The sequence below is a fragment of the Canis lupus genome, chromosome 1 (genome assembly GCF_011100685.1).
Source record: "Canis lupus familiaris isolate Mischka breed German Shepherd chromosome 1, alternate assembly UU_Cfam_GSD_1.0, whole genome shotgun sequence".
NCBI lineage: Eukaryota > Metazoa > Chordata > Mammalia > Carnivora > Canidae > Canis > Canis lupus.
Genome location: NC_049222.1, coordinates 66289786 through 66309223, shown reverse-complemented (window position 1 = coordinate 66309223; position 19438 = coordinate 66289786). Strand labels below are relative to the sequence as shown.

General features: G+C 38.1%; 1 long non-coding RNA gene across 22 annotated transcripts in view; it reads left to right on the top strand.

Moving 5' to 3' along the window:
• Positions 1 to 19438, top strand: part of LOC102153070 — a 182183-nt gene that overhangs the window by 101636 nt on the left and 61109 nt on the right. For 21 of the 22 annotated variants that reach the window (XR_005353900.1, XR_005353903.1, XR_005353902.1 and 18 more), the window contains 2 exons: positions 12486 to 12643; positions 16497 to 16576. This is a non-coding gene — a long non-coding RNA (uncharacterized LOC102153070). Of the gene's footprint in view, positions 1 to 12485; positions 12644 to 16496; positions 16589 to 19438 lie in introns of all 22 variants that reach the window. The other variant, XR_005353909.1, reaches the window with a different exon arrangement.

Below are 19438 nucleotides of genomic sequence, written 5' to 3'. Positions count from 1 at the left end.
GAAAACAAAGGGGCTAGCTGGTACTATTCCCCCTCCCCACCTCTGCACCCCCAGCTAGCATAAACGTAGAGCTAACTGGGGGAAGCAAGAAGCACTGACAATGACTGCCTAACTTGCTTATAACAAGCCCACACCCCTGTCCTCTGTCAGAAATGCCCTTTTTAGTCAAGTTTGTCTCAGTCCCAATGTGGTGGGGTAGGGACCCAGAAGACCAGCACAGACCCCTGCTCTCACCATGTCTCCTAGCCAGCAGGCTCTGCAGGTCTCTTCTAGTGAAAGTGGTGTCACGTTTCATATCACAAACTGACCAGAACATGCCTTGTTAAAACTCACCACATTCAGGCTGGGAATCAAACACTGCTTATAGCAGGCAAGAAGAGCCTTTGCAGACAACTGGCTTGAAAGATAGAACAACCAAAACACAAGAGCACAGAGCATGCAGCACACCAGAGACGCTCCCTGAAGTGCCAGGCCCTCGGTACCACATGGCCTCTTCTTCATAAGGCCATTATTTTCAGGAGTAGGAGATATAACTGCCTTTTTTAACAACAAAGAAGAAGGCAGAGACTTAGACAAACTGCCAAGACAGAGGAATTTATCCCAGATGAAAGAACAAGATAAGGCCTCAGCCAGAGATCTAAGTGAAACAGCTATAAGTAACATGCCTGATGGAGCATTTAAAGCAACAATCATAAGGATACTCACTGGGCTTGAGAAAAGAATAGAAGACATCAGTGAGACCCTTATCACAGAGATAAAAAGAGTTAAAGAATCAGAGATGAAGAATACAATAAATGAGATTGCAAGCAGGCTTGACTCAATGAACACCAGACTGGAAGAAGCAGAGGAATGAATTAGTAAACTAGAAGACAAGATAATGGAAAATAATGAAGCTGAACAAAAGTGAAAGAATTATGCAATATGAGAATAGTTTTAGGGAAATCAGTGACCCCATCAAATGTAATAACATTTGTATTATAGGAGTCCTAGAAGAGGAGAGAGGAAAAGGAGCAGATAATTTATTTGAAGAAACAATAGCTAAAAACTTCCCTAATCTGGGGGAGGAAACAGACATCCATATCCAGCAGACACAGAGAACTCCGACTGATAATCAACAAAAGCAGGCCAACAGCAAGACATATTGTAGTTAAATTTGCAAAACACAGTGATAAAGGAAAAATCTGAAAAGCAGCAAGACAAAAGAAGTCCTTAACTTACAAGGGAAGAGCCATAAAGCTAGCTAGAGACTTCTCAACAGAAACTTGGCAAGTTAGAAGAGAGTGGCATGATATATTCAAAGTGCTGAATGGGAAAAATCTATGGACAAGAATACACTATCCAGCAAGGCCATCATTCAGAATAGAAGGAGAGATAAAGAGTTCCCCAGACAAATAAAAACTAAAGAAGTTCATGACCACTAAACCAGTCCTGAAAGAAATATTAAAGGGGACTCTTGGACTGTAAAGGAGAGACCAAAAAAAACAAAGACAAGAAAAGAACAGAAAAAAATCTCCAGAAACAATGACAAAACAAGTAATAAAATGGCAATAAATACACATCTATCAGTAATTACTTTGAGAGGTACCTGGGTGGCTCAGGCAGTTAAGCATCCAATTCTTGATTTTGGCTCAGGTCATGATCTCAGGGTTGTGAGATCAAGCCTCACATCAGGCTCTGTGCTCATTGCAGAGTCTGCTTGTCCTCTCTCTTCTCTTCCATGTGCGCATACTCTCTCTCTCTCTTTCTTTCTCTCTAAAATAAATAAAATCTTAAAAAAAATTACTTTGGATATAAATATACTAAATGCTCCAATCAGAAGACAAGGGGTATCAGAACAGATTAAAAAGAAAAAAGACCCATCTATATGCTGCCTAGAAGAGACTCATTTTAGACCTAAAGTCACCTGCAGATTGAAAGTGAGGGGATGGAGAAACATTTATCACAAAAATGGATGTCAAAAGAAAGCCAGAGTAACAATACTTATATAAGAAAAAACTAGGCTTTAAAACAAAGATTATAACAGAAAAAAGGGTGCTATATCATAGTAAAGGGGACAATCAAATGACATAACATTTATAAATATTTATGCACCCGAATATATAAAATGATTGATAGCAAACACAAAAGAACTAATTGATAATAATATAATAATAGTAGGGAAGTTTAACACCCCACTTACATCTGTGGACAGATAATCTAAACAGAAAATAGGGATCCCTGGGTGGCGCAGCGGTTTGGCGCCTGCCTTTGGCCCAGGGCGCGATCCTGGAGACCCGGGATTGAATCCCACATCGGGCTCCCGGTACATGGAGCCTGCTTCTCCCTCTGCCTGTGTCTCTGCCTCTCTCTCTCTCTGTAACTATCATAAATAAATAAAAATTAAAAAAAAAAAAAAAGAAAATAAACAAGGAAGCAATGGCTTTGAGGACACAGTGGACCCGATGGACTCAACAGATATATTCAGAACATTCTGTCCTAAAACAGCAGAATATGTAGTCATTTCAAGGGCACGTGGACATTCTCCAGAATAGATCACATGCTGGGTCACAAACCAGGCTTCAGCAGATACAGAATGATTGAGATCCTACCATGCACCTTTTCTGACCACAACTCTATGAAACTAGAAATCAACCGTAAGAAAAAATTTGGAAAGACCGCAAATACATGGTGGTTAAACAAAATGCCACTAAATGATGACTGGTTCAACCAGGATATCAGAGAAGAAATTTAAAAAAAAATACGTGGAAATAAATGAAAATGAAAACACAACAGTTCAAAACCTTTGGGATACAGCAAAATGGTCCTAAAAGAGAAGGATATAAGCAATGCAAGCCTACCTTAAGAGCTCGAAAAATCTCAAACAACCTAATCTTACATGTTAAAGAGCTAGAAAAAGAACAAATGAAGCCTGAAGCCAGCAGAAGGAAGAAAATGATAAAGATTAGAGCAGAAAGAAATGAGAAACTAAAACAAAACAAACAAAACAAAAAAACAATAGAGCTGATAAATGAAACCAGGAGCTAGTTCTTTGAAAAAAATAATAAAATTGATAAACCTCTAGCCAGACTTATCAAAAAGAAAAGAGAAAGGATCCAAATAATAAAATCACAAATGAGAGAGGAGAAATTATAAGCATTATCACTGAAATACAAATAATTACAAGCAAATATTGTGAAAAACTTTGTGACAACAAATAGGACAAACCTGGAAGAAGTAAATTCCTAGAAACATAAAACTACTAAACTGAAACAGGAAGAAATAGAAAACTTGAACAGATCAATAATCAGCAAAGAAATTGAATCAGTAATCAAGAAACTTCCAACACACAAAAGTCCAGGGCCAGATGGCTTCATAGGCAAATTCTACCAAACATTTAAAGAGTTAATACTTGTTCTTCTCAAACTATTCAAAAAAAAAAAAAAAATAGAAAAGAAAGGAAAGCTTTGAAACTCAATTTTTGAGGCTAACATTATTCTGATACCATAAACAGATAAAGATTTCACTAAAAAAGAGAATTACAGACCAATATCCCTGATGATCATGGACACAAAAATTCTCAGTAAAATACTAGCAAACTAAATCCAAGGATACATTAAAAAAATCACTCATAACTACAAATGGGATTTATTCCTTGGTTACAAGTGTAGTTCAATATTTGCGAATCAATGTGATATACCATATTTATCTTAAAAAGGAAAAGAAATATATGATCATCTCAATAGATGCAGAAAAAGCATTTGACAAAGTACAACATCCATTCATGATGTCTCAACATGAAGTCTCAACAAAGTAGGTTTATAGAGAATATACCTCAACATAATAAAGGTCATCTATGAAAAACCAATAGCTAACATCATCCTGAAAGGGAAGTAAATGAGAGCTTTTTCTTTATAGTCAGGAACATGACAGGAACGTCCATTCTCACTACTAACTAATTATAGTACTGAAAGCCACAATATCAGACCACAAAAAGAAATAAAAGGCATCCAAATCAGTAAGGAAGAAGTAAAACTTTCACTATTTGTAGATGACAGGATACTCAATATTGAAAACCTAAGAGATTCCACCAAAAAATTGCTAGAACTGATGCATGAATTCAGTAAAGTTGCAGGATACAAAATCAACATTCAGAAATCTGTTGCGTTTCTATTCACCAACAATGAAGCAGCAGAAAGAGAAATCAAGGAATGGATTCCATTTACAGTTGCACCAAAAATAATAAGAGACCTGGACTAAACCCACCCGAAGAGATAAAAGATCTGTACTCTGAGAACTATAAAACACTGATGAAAGAAACTGAAGAGGACACAAAGCAATGGAAGACATCCCATGCTCATGGATCGGGAAAACAGATATTGTTAAATATCTATACTACCCAAAGCAATATACACATTTATTATAATCCCTATCAAAATACCAATGACATTTTTCACAGAGCTGGAACAAATAGTCCTAAAATTTGTATGGAACCACGAAAGACCTCGAGTAGCCAAAGCAACCTTGAGAAAGCAAGCAAAGCTGGAGGCATCATGATTTTGGGCTTCAAGTTAAATTACAAAGATGTAGTCATCATCACAGTATAGTACTGGCAGCAAAATAGACACAGAGATCAGTGGAACAGAGTAGGAAATCCAGAAATGAATCCATAACTTTACGGTCAAGTAATCTTTGACAAAAAAGAAAGAATATCCAATAGGAAAAAGTCTCTTCAACAAATGATGCTGTGAAAACTGAATAGCAACATGCAAAAAAAAAAAAAAAAAGAAAAGAAACTGAACAACCTTCTGACACCATACAGAAAAATAAATTTAAAATGGATTAAAGACCTGAATGTGAGACCTAACCATAAAAATCCTAGAGGAGAACATAGGCAGCAACCTCTTTGACCCAGGTAGTAGCAGCTTCTTTCTGGGTACGTCTTGTGAGTCAAGGAAAACAAAAGCAAAAATAAACTGTTGAGATTTCATCAAAATAAAAATCTCACAGTGAAGGAAAAAATCAATAAAAAAAGGCAACCTATGGAATGGGAGAAGATATTTGCAAATGACATATGTGATAAAGAATTAGTATCTAAAAAATATAAAGAACTTTTAAAATTCAACCCCAAAAACAGATAATCCAATTAAAAAATAGGCAGAAGACATGAATAGATACTTTTTCAAAGAAGACATCCAGATGGCCAACAGAGACATAAGAAAAGATGCTTAACATCACTCATCATCAGGGAAATACGGATCAAAACTACAATAAGTTATCTCACACCTGTCAAAATGGTTAGAATCAAGAACACAAGAAGTGACAGGTATTGGTGAGGATGTGGGAAGAGGGGAACATTCCTACACTGTTGAGAGGAATGCAAACTGCAACAGCCACTCTGGAAACAGTATGGAGTTTCCTCAAAAAGTTAAAATAGAACTGCTCTCTGATTCAGCAATTGCACTACTAGGTATTTACCCAAAGAATAAAAAAATACTAATTCAAAAGGGGTACATGCACCTCAGAGTTTATAGCAGCATTATCTGCAATAGCCAAACTGTGGAAACAGCGCAAGTGTCTATCCGGAGGTGAATGAGTAAAGATGTAATATATAATGGAATATTACTCAGGCATAAAAAAAAAAAGATTGAAATCTTGCCATTTGCAATGCTGTGGATAGAGCTGGAGAGTATTATGTTAAGTGAAATAAATCAGTCAGAGCAAGACAAATACCATGTGATTTCACTCATATGTGGAGTTTGAGAAAACAAATGAGCAAAGGGGGAAAAAAAGAGAGAGAGGGAGGGAGGCAAACCAAGAAACAGACTCGTAACTATTGAGAACAAATTGATGGTATCAGAGGGGAGGAGGGAGGGAGGATGGGTGAAATAGGTGGTGGGGATTGAGGAGTTTACTCGCTATGATAAGCACTGGATGTTGAATCACTCTATTGTACACCTGAAGCTAAAGTTACATTGTATGTTAATGGGAATTTAAACAAAAACTTAAATTTTTTTTTTCATATAGGGTAAGAGCCTTTGTATGGAACTTGAAGAGAAGTTGGTGACTATGCCATCCCTACCAGCAATATATATTTAGTTGTGAGAAAAATGTGGCTTATGTTTTCAAAATTTGATGCTGAAGAGGAATTTACCAAATATGGCTATTTTCACACTCTCTATAAAATGTCTGTGTTTTGGGGTGCTTCGGTGGCTAGTTGGTTAAGCATCTGACTCTTGATTTCAGCTTAAGTCTTGATCTCAGGCTCATGATTTCAAGCCCCATGTTGGGTTCCACGCTGGCGTGAAGCCTACTTAAAAATAAGTAAATAAAAATTTAAAAATAAAATAAAATGTATGTATTTTAAGGAAAATTTCCATCTAAGTCAGAGTCTGATAAAACTTGGAAACATGGTTTTGAAAAAGACAGTTTGGTAAAGAAAATTTTACATTTCTAGAATGATTTTATCATTGCTTCTTCCTTCTTCTTGTCCTTTATTGTTTTCTCTTTTATTCTGAATAGGAAGCATCTCTGCTCTTCCTCTCTTTCTGGGGTAACCCACACCTCAACATGCTATAAGCAGTTGATATTAATAAGCTAATTAAATCGCAAAATTCTGCAGGGTGATTCACAAGGATTCATTCAAACGCTTAATACATAGAGCTCACAGGGAAGCTTGGCACCGTCTATTCTAGTGTCTAAGAGGGCATGTCCATCCTGTTCTCTATTCTGTGTTTTGGTCTTTGTTTTCAGGGAATTGGTTTGGTCCTGGTTCAGCAAGGACTAATGAGAAAAATCTCTTCCTAGTATCAACGTCTACTCGCCACACTCCGTCCTTAGTAAGTCTTAGGTACATAATGGATACATTGGAGAGGCCACTGCAAATGGGTCGGTGAGCCCCCCTCTCATGCTTAAGTGACTGAAGGAGCTGCTTAAGTAACGTGAGCTGCCTTTTGTTTGTCTAGCTTTTGTTTGTTCGGTGGTATATTCAAACTGAGAGGATTGTCTTCCTTAAGGGACAAAAAGAGGAAGGAAAAGGGAGATGAAAGGCGGCTTGGTTTTGGGGAAGGGCTTTTTAGAGAAAGAAAATCCTCCAGAGGATTTTATGCAATTTTGCAAGGTAAATATTCCTCTGTATTATACCACGAAATCCTCAGTTAAAACCTCTGTGGATTCATTATGAGTGAGGAATATTTCTGGAGTGGGTAGAGGGCCACCACTGACTCACGTCACAGTGAGGGCAAAGGCTGCTCCATGGGAGGCCACTGCCTCTGGGTAAGAAGCTATAGCCCTTTGCCCCTTACTAGGACTCCTGTCGGTCATTCCAGAAATTCGTTGCTTTTCAGATATTAACAAGTTTGGGGAGAAGAATCATTTTGAAAACCTAGTCTTTTTAAGCTTGTTTTCTTCATCTGTGTAATGGATATAGTAAGAATACGTGTGTCAGAAGATCACTGTGGATATTAATGCAAGTAATCTCTTTAACACAGAACCTTACACGTAAGCACTCCACGTACGTTAGATATTCTTCTATTATCATTACTTTATTAAAAGTGAATGTTGCCTCAATAGACAAGTGAAGTCAGCAGATTTGGACGACTTACTTGCAGTTTAATGAAACAACTGACTCTAATAAGTCCAGGGAAACCAGTTATTATGAAATCACATAAAAGATCAGAATGTTCCTGGAAAGGGAAAAGAACCTGGGCTAAAGCATTATATATATTCCTACATATATATATACATGAATGATTCTAAAAATTACAGAAGATAAAAGAAAGAGATTAATAGTAAAGCCAATTGGCAGACACCTTGAAAAGAAAGAGGTTTTATATTTATGAAGTGTAAATCCATTCAGATTCCTCTCCTCCAAGTGACTGAAACACTGAAAAACTGGTAGATTAACAGTTAAGTTAAAAAGAAAAAAGATCTACGTTATGATTCCAGAAAATCTTTAACACTTTTTTGGCTTAATAGTCAAATTCCAGATCATTTGAGCTCTTGTTCTGGGCCAGGCATAGTTAACACATTTTAACATTTTTTATTTCCCTTAATTTTCACAACTGCTCTATGGTAAGTGATATTATTAGCTCTATTTTGCCAATGAGGAAACTAACCAAGTGAAAATGAATATCCTTTTATTAATATAAACTTTAAATGTTTTCTTCTCTACTATGTCCATGCAAACAGAATTTTGAACCTACATAAATCGTTTTCACTTGACATCAAAATAAAATTTTAAAGTACTTCTTAAACTCTATACCTTTCTTTAGCTACTATATTATTTCTCACCCTTTTCATTATGAAGATATTATGGTTGGATTTGGTCCAGGCAAACCAATAGATGTTGAATTTTGGAAGCTATAGCAGATCATATATAGAATTTCAAAGTAGATAACCAAAGCATATTACTTGAGTTTTGAACCCCTCACATACAAGGAATATAAAATTATCTAGAGTTAGAAATAAAGGAGATCATTTTTTTGAAGCAGATATTTGAGGAGAACTTTTGGAGTGCTATGAATCTGTATCCCTCTTCCCCTCTGCCCTCAGGGATGAAGGGTACAATTTGGTCAATTCTGCTTTATAAGAAGGGCTTCAAGGCGACCACTTAAAGAATCCTGTATCATTGATATGTATGTATATGAATGATAACACACACCCACACCCACACACACACATAAATATATAATATAAATATGTGTTGTTGTATATATGAGTATTCTCTGCAACTGGAGGAAATTGTAGGCTTGTGTTTGATTTACGTCTAAGAACAAATGTGTCCTCCTGGGTAGTGGTAGTCCGGAAGTAAGAGCTGTGAGTTGCATCACTGGAGATAGTATTGGGGAGTTTGGAATAAGGAGCCTAAGGAGAGGCATTGCCTGGGTTAATGGAGTTGTTGTCAGAGGATCTGCCCTAAAGTCTCCACCAAGTGCCCAGGGAAAGGAAGAATCAATGTTGAACAGAGTAGAGAGCCAGAGCATAACAGTGCAGTGAAGTCCTGCTCTCAAGAGGTTAGAGAAAAAAACTGCTGAAAAGTGGGAAGAAAGAGAAAAGAAGACAACCACCTCTGTCCTGGCCTGAGTTCCCTAAGACAACCGTACTGAAAGCGTTTATGCCAAGACTGTATGGGGACGTGTCACCTCAACATAGTAAGATCAGGGAAGAAGGACAATGAGATACGGAAAGAGGGACATGTGTACCAGGCTGTGTATTACTGAGCATGCTATAGCTTCACCAAAGCACACAGGTGGTTGCTTATTTCCAGAGTACAACTTTCCAGACAGGCTTTGTGGAGTCGCCCTGCCTTGGAATGTTTCCTCAGGGCAAGTAATGGAGAGGCATCCACCTGTTTTGTTTTTTGCTTGTTTGCTTGTTTGATCCCATTTCTTATCTCTCTTTGGTACAAATTCAACTCATGAGGCATTAACTGCCCTACCCTTGACCTTTCTGGGATGTGGTCCCAGGCCTCTCCAGGCAGCCATTTGGAAAGCTAGACCTTGCTCTGCATGGCTTTCTCATGAATTTGGAGATAAGAGGAGAACCAGGGTCTCCACAAATCCTTTTAGATGGGATTAAGTGCAGCGCTGCTGTGATTGCAGCATGGCGGTCATGGAAAGGCTGAGAGAACACGTGGTGTTGGGAGATGAGGCAACAGTGAAGGTTGCGGGGCTGCTGCCCTTGAGTGGGTCGCTGAGGTGTGGATGGCTGGAGGTGCCATCCTAGCTGAGGTGCCTCCCTGAAATCCCCCTTCTCACCATGGGAGAGGGACAAATGTTTATCATGGGACAAACATTGAAAGCTTGTTTATTACAGTATTTGAATAATTTTACTTAAATGTGAGTGGCTTTGTAATTTGAAAGGCCTACAAGATTTTTATTCACTGAAAGAAAAGTCATGGAATCTGCTAGTTTTTGTCTAGGAGCAGGGGAGGATCATCCCTACTGAAGACATTTAAAGAGAGAAAAAAATGTACTTAAGATTTCTGCATATTCATTTATTATATTCCAAGCTCCTAAAGTGCATTTTATTTCATTATCTCTACTTCTCACTTCCCTTTAATTCTTCAATGCACTACACTACTCTTTAGCCCAAATCGCTTTACTTGAGCTTCTCTGGACCCTATTACCATTCACGTTACAATGATTCAAATTGTTGGGTTCTTATAAGTTCCATTATCATTTGTCTGTGCTCACCATTGTTTGTTCTTCAATACTCCCTTGTCTCAGATTCTTAGATACCATACTTCCCAGTTCACTCTCCACCCCTTGGGTGAGTGCTTTGAATCTCCTTCCTCTTCTATACCCACTTCCTCTTCTATATCCAAATTTTTTAAAAAGTTGATGGCCCTGGGGGTTTATTCCTAAGTCTGTGTTCTCCTCTGTCTTTCCTCAGGATGATTTTTTCTCTGCCACCCCTCAGCTGTTCTGAGAAGGCTCCTTACCTATGGGATGTAACTATTTCAAATTCAACGTGCCCTTAAAACTGAACTCTTCATCTTTTACACCCAAACTGGCTACTTCTTTTGGCATTTACTATCTTGATTTATAGTATAATTATTTACCACGCCCCGTCTTCTGCCAAAGTTAGTAAACTGAGAGTGATCCCAGACTCCTCAAAAACCTTCATTCCCACATCAAAGCAGTCACCAAGCCCAAGAGATAAGACCTTTGAAAGAGCTTGTGAATGTCTTTGTTCCATATCATCCTCCATGCTACTGCCTTAGGTTAGATCTTCACTGGGTCTGCCCTGGACTATTACCTTAACCTCTGACATGTTTCTGAAATCATTCTATTATCTTAAGTGTCCGATCCACACTATTGCAAGGGTTGTTTTTAAAATTTTTTTTTCTAAAAATAAAATTATAAAAAATCATTCCAACTTTCTTCAGCCTATAAAATACAGATTCCTTAGCAGTGCAATCAGCATTCTCATAATTTGATCTCTGTCTATCTATTATCTATCTACCTATTATCTATCTATCTATCTAATCTATCTACCTATCTATCCATTTATCTATCTACATATCTATCATCTGTCCATCTATTATCTATCTATCTATCTATCTATCTATCTATCTATCTATCTATCTATCTACTTATCTATCATCTGTTTTGGAATAAGAGAGTAATATGATGAACACAGACCATTGCTTTACCATCAGCCGTCCAGGGTTCTCATCCTAGTTCCACCACTTACTATTTGTCTGACCACAGGTAAAGAAAGTATTAACCCCTCTGAACTTTTGAGTTTTTCATGAGTAAAATATGGGTCGGTGTATACAACCATGGCAAAGATGAAATAAAACCTTATATGTGGTGCATCCAGCGTATAGACAGTGCTTAGTAGATTTTACGTTCCTCCCCTCATTTTATTCCCTTTACCTTATGTGTCAGCATGCTGCTATGCATGAAAACATGAGTCTATTCTTTGGTCCCATCCGTTTATATCATACACTATTTTAAAAGTAATTCCCTCTTCCCTGTTAGAAATTTCCTTCTCATTCTAGAAGATGAGACTGAAGGGTCACTTCTGTAGAGCAACCCTAATAAATGACTATTGCGGCCTCAAGAATTTGTTTAAGTAATTTACTGCCCTCCACTAGCTAAGCAGCTTTGTAAAGATTCCACACCTGAGTCTTGGGGTGCCGTGCACCACCCCTACAATCCCTATGTAAGCTCAGGCAGTGGTTCTCAAAGACAGGTTCCCAGACCAGCAGCAGCACCAGGAACTTGTGAGCAAGGCAAGTTCTTTAGTAGCACTCCAGACCTGCTGGATCAGACATGGGCTGTACCCATGGCAAAGGTAAACCACTCCATTCTCTTTTTTTTCTTTTCACCTCTTTATATAACTAATGCAATTGCCAAGTTCACTCTTATGTCATTGTGCCATATTAATGAGGCACTTGGACATGAAAGGACACAACCAGAGACAGGATGCTATTTTGCAAGCTGAGACGATAGCAATACAAATTTTAAAATGCATAAAAGGACCCCTGAGATGATCTTTCTATCATTTTGCAATCCTGCATTGGCAAGTCATGTTGCACAATTTTCTTTTTTTTTTAATTTATTAGAGAGAGAGAGAGAGAGAGAACACAAGCAGGGAGGACGGGGAAACGTAGACCCCTCCACTGAGCAGGGAGCCCATGACATACAGGGCTCCATCCCAGGACTCTGAGATCATGACCTGAGCCTAAGCAGTCACTTAACCACCTGAGCCACCTAGGTGTCCCACAATTTTCTTTATCACTAAAAATATTTTTAGGTTTTGTAAAACAAGACCTGTTAGGGAAGGTTAATTGTACTGATAATAGGAGGTAAAAATCGTTGAATAACAACTCTCAGCCATGACCTATTCTAACAAAGAGGACACCACTGGGTGTTTTCTGGGATCACTGGGCACCAAATGATTTTAAATAGTTTAAATTACTGCAGAAAATGTAGATACAGTAACAGAAGAATTTCCTGAAGATGAAAGATACTCAATAATGAAATTCTTTTTTTCAGGTGGCTGTGACAGTTCCTTGCCACCATCATTCAAAGGTTGTTTAAAAGTGATTCCTCTTAAACACCAGAGAATGGACCAGTTGGCCTATCAAGGTCCCCTCCACCCATAGAAGCCCACGAATGCCATCAAATAATGGAGGCTTTCCTTTCGTGCAAATGTAAGTATAATACATTTTTCTTAAAGCTATTAAATCTTTTTATTGTAAGCAGTACTTGCACCAGGGGAGACTAAGGTTCACAGATGGATAGCATAAAACCATATAATTATACTACATATCTGCAAATAATTAATTTGGCTTTGTGCATGTAATTTGTGTGTCATTGCCCAAACATCCTCTTTCAAAAATATAACTCAAAATGTGCTGAACGGGACATCAAGCTTTTTAGTCTTCTAGTGACATATTTCAGGAATAAGTTTCAACAGACATGAAAGTAGACAGTTGGCCTGTCTTTTGTGGGGCCTACGGGTAGTTACTAGGTGACTGAGGAGTGATTGTAAAGGCACAAAGAACTGCTAGGTTTCAGACAGAGAATTACCATGTCATGAGCCAATAGCATGTGGGAAGTTGGCAACCAGACAAATGGAGCCCGAACTGGGCTTTACTACTCTTCCTTTCCTCCAGTGAACTGGAGACATGCACTTCCTAATGTGTTTTCCCTTTTTTTTTCCTTCCCACTAATGATTATGACTCAGTATGGCGACCGACCATCTTTCCACGTCTACACATTCTGATCTGACCCCCGAGCCCTTCTCCCTTGATCTTACATCGTTTTACCCCAGAGCAGTGGTTCAGTCCAGATCTGCCTATGGCAGCATGTTATCAGCTCCTAACATTCTTGGACTCGAATAAAAATGATGTAAGCCTGCAGGGAAAGTTCAGGACTGCTTTTTACAACTATATAGCAGCTGCCTGATGACTGTAGGATATTGTAAGAATGAACTCAGTGGCTCTTTGCTAGGGGCAGTATCACCTCCAGAGGGGCTTGTATCTGTGTGTGGGGGGCCTTTTGGCATCATTGATATTTACTGGGTGGTAGGCAAGGATGCAAGTGTCCTGTAGTGATTGGCACAACTCAGCACTACAAATATTTGTTTCACTTAAAATACCAATAGTGTGTCCACTGAGGAGCAGGTTAGATTTAGAATTGTCCCAGTGTTGCCTGAATAGGTGGGAAGCCATCTAAAGGTTCTTGACTCCTTGCTCAAGGAGATTCCCTGTGAGAAAGAAGATGCTTCTGTATTATATGCTTGAGACACCACCAGATCCTTATTATAAAAGGTGACAATGATTTCGTTTAGGAACTTAAAATCTTAACAAGGGATCTAGAACTAGTCCGTTCAGGGCTTTGAGCATTTCTACGATTCTAGTCAAATAGATTTAAAAAAAAATGTATATTTGAAATATAATATCCATTTAGTCAAAATCTCCTATATCCTACTAGATTTAGAAAGCCTTATCTTTGAATACCTCCTCAGCACTTATTATCTGTGTGACCTTAACCAACTTACTGACTCCTATGTCTTCATTTTCCTTTCTACAGGAGAAATATTATAGTACCACATAGACTGATAAGAAAATCAGTTTAATGCTTAAGTCTTACCATGATATCTTGGTGCTTAAAAAGTGGTAGCTAATAATAATAAATAATTATTAATATCAATCATAGTGTAATTATTCAGCATATGAAAAAATGAACTCTATTACCTGAGTCCAGTTGCTATTCCATTCAGTGTCTTCAATAAAATAAATCAATCTTGATGAGATGGTAAACAAGATAATCCTCTCTGTTAATAAATGTATGAAATGTGTACGGAGGAAGAAACGTGGTAAAGAGGAAATTATTTTGGCATCTGGTGTTATTTCTTCTCCTTATTAGTTGTATGGCTCCTTTCCATTCAAATCTGGTTGCCTTTTTAACTTTAAAAGTGGAGTACCACTTCAAGGGCTAAAGAGTCAATTATTCAATATTATACTATCCATTAAAACCCCCTACTGTGAGTTTTGTTGCCATGAGCTGTGAGCTTTCATTTAGAAGAACTATTGTGTAATTAGCAGCATCTTGGTATAATTCAGTTTTGGAGGGTGAGAACATTGAAACCAAGGGCCCTTGCTCTATTCATTCATCATGTACATCTGTGTACAAGAAAGAGCTATACTATGTTGAAGTACAAATATCCCTAGAAAAAAAAATGCAGTGCTCGACAAGATGACTTTTTGAATTCATATAAGACAAATAATGGTCCTATGTCATTTCTTCCTATCAATTCCAGATGCATGCTAAGATTTACCAGACTTTCCAGTAGTTGCTTTGTTGCTCTTGTCTCCAGTGAATCTATAAGATCTATTGTTCTCTTAAAACAATACTCTGTTGCCCAATCTCTCTTGTGCAGCTGAAATTTTCAGGTGCAGTGGTTGTTGGTGTGTTGGGAGGGGCTTCTCACCCCCTGTTAAATGGTAATGTATTTTTAAGTTCTCGAAGGGAATTTAGCAGATGCAGATTTAGTTTTTAGTTGTACTTAAAGAGATTAGCTAGAAACTTCTTTAAATAAACAAAGAGAACGCCTGAGAAAGGGCAGCTTCAATTTACATGTCTAAAAGCCTTTTCTCCTAGGGGCCCTGGACTTGAGAATTTGGCCCATTTCACCAATACCTCATTTATAGCTTGCGTTCTTGATTCTTTGGAATAGAAGTATGTTCTTTTCTCCATAAATATGAATGCAGGAGTCCAATTCATTTAATAAACCATTTACCATAGGCAACGAAAAGCTGAAAAATCAGGAAATATTTTAGGGGGAATATTGGCCGATTAAATGAATTATCCAAAAAGATCCAACAGTGTAGAAAAATATAAAATTCAGTTATATACATAACATAAACTATTAATGTTTTAGAGTAGTTAATTAAACATAATATTAAACCTAAGTATAAATATCACTTTATAATTATGTATTATATTATATCTTTAGACTTAATGAATGATTACTTTTGCATGATTAATCATTTAAATAATTTTACATAAAGGGGAAAAGTTATCAGTCAATGAGTTCAAGTGATCAGAAAATAGAACTTTATTGTCTATATGGACATGATTCCTCTGGAAGTAGCAAAGTATTGGGATAATGTTCTCAATACACTCCATTTCTGTTCCTAGAGTTGTATTTGCATTCTGAGACATTGGGGCAGGCAGAGCCAAGGCACTGGGAAAGAGGAATCAGCAACTTGGTCCTTATCATTGTTTGCCTATTTATGCAAGCATAAACCCACTGTCCCTCCTGGTATTTAGTGCTTGTACACATCCCCGTGCTATCTTTACTTCTATCTTTAGGGTCCCTTCAGGTCTTGGTACAACTGAGATTCAAGTAGTCTGATTAAAGTGCTAGAACTCTTAACCAGTTCATTCTGAGTGATTTTGTGATCATCATGGTATAGCTGCCATTTTTGACATTAAAGGTGACTAAAGAAATTGTGATTGTGAGCAAGAATGAAAGGGCCTGACAGTAGTTGGTGCCAAAGCATAAGATACCACTGAAGAAAACTCAGAATCTTTTGGGAAGAGTTTTTTTGAAAGTTAGGTTGTACAGAAATAGGGCCAGAACATGCTGATAATTATTGTTGTGATTACCTTATCTTAGAGGCTAGTGTAGTCTGGGAAATAGGAATTTCACTCATCTTTCTAAAAGTTCACAAGATAATAAAAATGATACATACACAATTGGTAAGAAGAGATTTTCATCAAACTTCCAGATTCCAACTCATTTTTTTTAAATATTTTATTTATTTATTTATTCATGAGAGACACAGAGAGAGAGGGGCAAAGACACAGGCAGAGGGAGAAGCAGGCTCCATGCAGGGAGCCCGATGTGGGACTCGATCCCGGGACTCCAGGATCATGCCCCGAGCCAAAGGCAGGCACTTAACCACTGAGCCACCCAGTATCCCTCCAACTAATTATTATTTTTTTTTATTTAACTTATGCAATTCTTATGATCCTTGTGTTTTCAATCCCCAGGAACAGCTCTTCAGAAACTCATAGTTGCTTCAAAAGGGAAGAACATTCAGAACATGAGCAGGGAAATTATGACTTGACAGGTGACAAGCATTGTGAGAAACAAGTTTGCCTTTTTTCATTCCCTTCCTGGTTATGTCTCCTGTCACAGGAGAAAGAAATGAAACACCAGAATGAATCAGGTTATCATCAATACACTGGTTACTGTCGTTGGTGAAACATTAATGTAATAGTTTATCTTTCATATAAGACGGTGCCCCCCATTCAGGGTACTTGCATTTTAAGCTGTTTCCTATGCATGTCACGTTGCAGGAGGTTTCTTGGTCACTATGGGGGTTGGCTCCTTTAAAGCAGGAGTTTTCAATCTTCATATTCTTGTTGTAGAACCCTTTGTTTAAAAGCCCAAAATGTAAACCAGATGAAACCAGAGCTGCTCTGTAGCAGGCTCATGAGAGGACTCATCATGTTGCTTTTTTGATTCTCCAAGAGCTCTGAAGGCCTTTATAGCAATTCTAACTTCTTTATTAAAACAAAATATAGAAAAAAAATAAAAATAAGTGAAACAAAATATAGGCACATCATGGGTTTTCCCTGGAAGGAGAATCTCCAATTGAGGAGGCACAGCAGATTGAGTTACTCTACCTCTGCTTCCTTTATTTTCATGTTAGTCTTAGGACTTGCTCACTCTAGACCCACTCTTATCTTCATGATGTGCTGCTAATAAGCAACTGGCCCTGGGCTCCTCCTATGTCATTATGGACATAATGATAACAGACATGAAAAGGTAGGCAGTAGTTTCCTACTATTAAACAGCAGGGAGTTACTCTCTCACACTGTGAGCCCAAGAAGGATAGAGACAGGTCTGTTTTGTTAAGGATTGCATAGCCTGGGGATAATGCTGTGCCTGGCCCATACTGAGCATTCAATAAATACTTGTGGATTAAATGAGTGAGGGGATGAACAAATGACGAAGGGTGCCAAGAAGCACAGAGATTTCAGAAAATATAAAGAGTGCAATCAAAGAAGTCTATAGTTTCCTAAAGCTGTGATAGCAGTTTTGCTAGTAGGCTCATGAAATTGTCTCATCTCATTCTCCATTTTGAGTCAAACTGGCCCCAAGGGGCCAGTACAACTTTCTGAGTTCTCATGACTTATGTTTTATCCTGTTTTTCTTAATACCATTTTAAGATTACCCTGTGGGTATGTTTTATATACTCTTCCTTATGGAGTGCCTTGATATGCCCATGATAAAGGCAAAGGGAACCTGATGGTTTACCTTAGCTAATGGAGGCCTGTCCTTTGTGCTTATATTTATTTGTTCTAAGAATTGCTTGAAATGATCTCATGTATCAGATTAAGTCCTCCCTTATACGTAGTGGATGAGCTTTACACTTGCAGTCCTTAGTATATAACCATATCTAAATAAGATTCATACAACAAAGAATGGTATTTAGAAAGTAATAGGAGCAAAATGATGTTGATGCCACAGGCAGGACCCTGAATAAGATGAGGGTGACTAGAGGGTAAAGTACGTTAAATAATGGCCATGAAAGATGGTCCTAATCCCTGGAAACTATAAATGTTACCTGCTAAGGAAAAAAAAGGTCTTTGTAGATGTGATTAAGTTGAGGATTTTGTGATAGGGGGGATTATCCTGGCTAATCCTGGTGGACTCTAAATGTAATCACATGTGTCCTTATTAGACAGAGGCAGGAGATGTGACACAAATTGTAAAAAAGAAGAAGAATACACAGAGGAGAAGGTAATGTGAGGACAGAGGCAGAGACTGGAGTGATGAAACCACAAGCCAAGGAGTGCTGGCAGCTACCAGACACTGGAAGAGCCAAGGAACCAATTCTTCCTTTAGAGGCAGTGTACGGCCTTGATCTTGGTCCATTGACACTGATGTTAGAGTTCTGGTTGAAAGAAATGCAATAGAATAAATTTTTATTGTTTAAAGCCACCAAGTTTGTGGTAATTTGTTATAGTAGTCACACAAAACAAATAAAGAGGGAAATGCATCCTTTTATGATTTAGTATTGTATGTTCTTGAAGGTGCTCAATGCAAGTGTTCTGGGGTTGGGAGCATCTGATACAGGGTATCAGTATTGCCAGCTCTTTCGTGTGTTTGAAAAATATAGGGATTTTCTAAACCTTGGAGGATCAAGAGAAACGTCTGAGAGGCCAGACTACCATAAAGAGCAATTCTAGTCTGTAGAAGTTGAGAGAAGAAAGGATGAGAGTGAATCCAAGGAGGTCACTCTGAGAGCAAACAATGAGATTGAGGGCAACTAATTGGGATTATTATTATTATTTTTTAAAGATTTATTTGTTTATTTATTATTTATGATAGACACAGAGAAAGAGAGAGAGAGGCAGAGACACAGGAGGAGGGAGAAGCAGGCTCCATGCCGGGAGCCTGACGCGGGACTCGATCCCAGGCCTCCAGGATCGTGCCCTGGGCCAAAGGCAGGCACCAAACCACTGAGCCACCCAGGGATCCCCACTAATTGGGATTATTTAGTGGACACACTTCTCAGTGAGTTAGGTAATTAGGTACTATCAGGGTAGCAGTAAATAGACTAGGAGATTGAGATCTTAAGTGGATTATGATATTTGTAAATTAATTCTAGAGTTGGTGTTACCTCGCTACACAAGATCTCTAGCCTTCACCGGCAATGGGCCCTCATTGTTCTTACATAGGTAAACACCTGGTAAATACTTGTGAGAACCAACAGCCAGTGCAGGAGGTACTTGTTAGTAAACAAGTAAAAGACTCCAATGATTGATACCCCTGGTTGAAGAGCTCCTCTGTTGGTGAACTGGAGGCATTAACCCTTAAAGACCTCAGTTTGACTCAAGGCAGCCTTTTCTCCTCTTGAGGGAAGCATGAGCAATTTCTGCTGCTTGTTAAATGTGCCAGTTTGTAAGCAGGAGCAGATAAC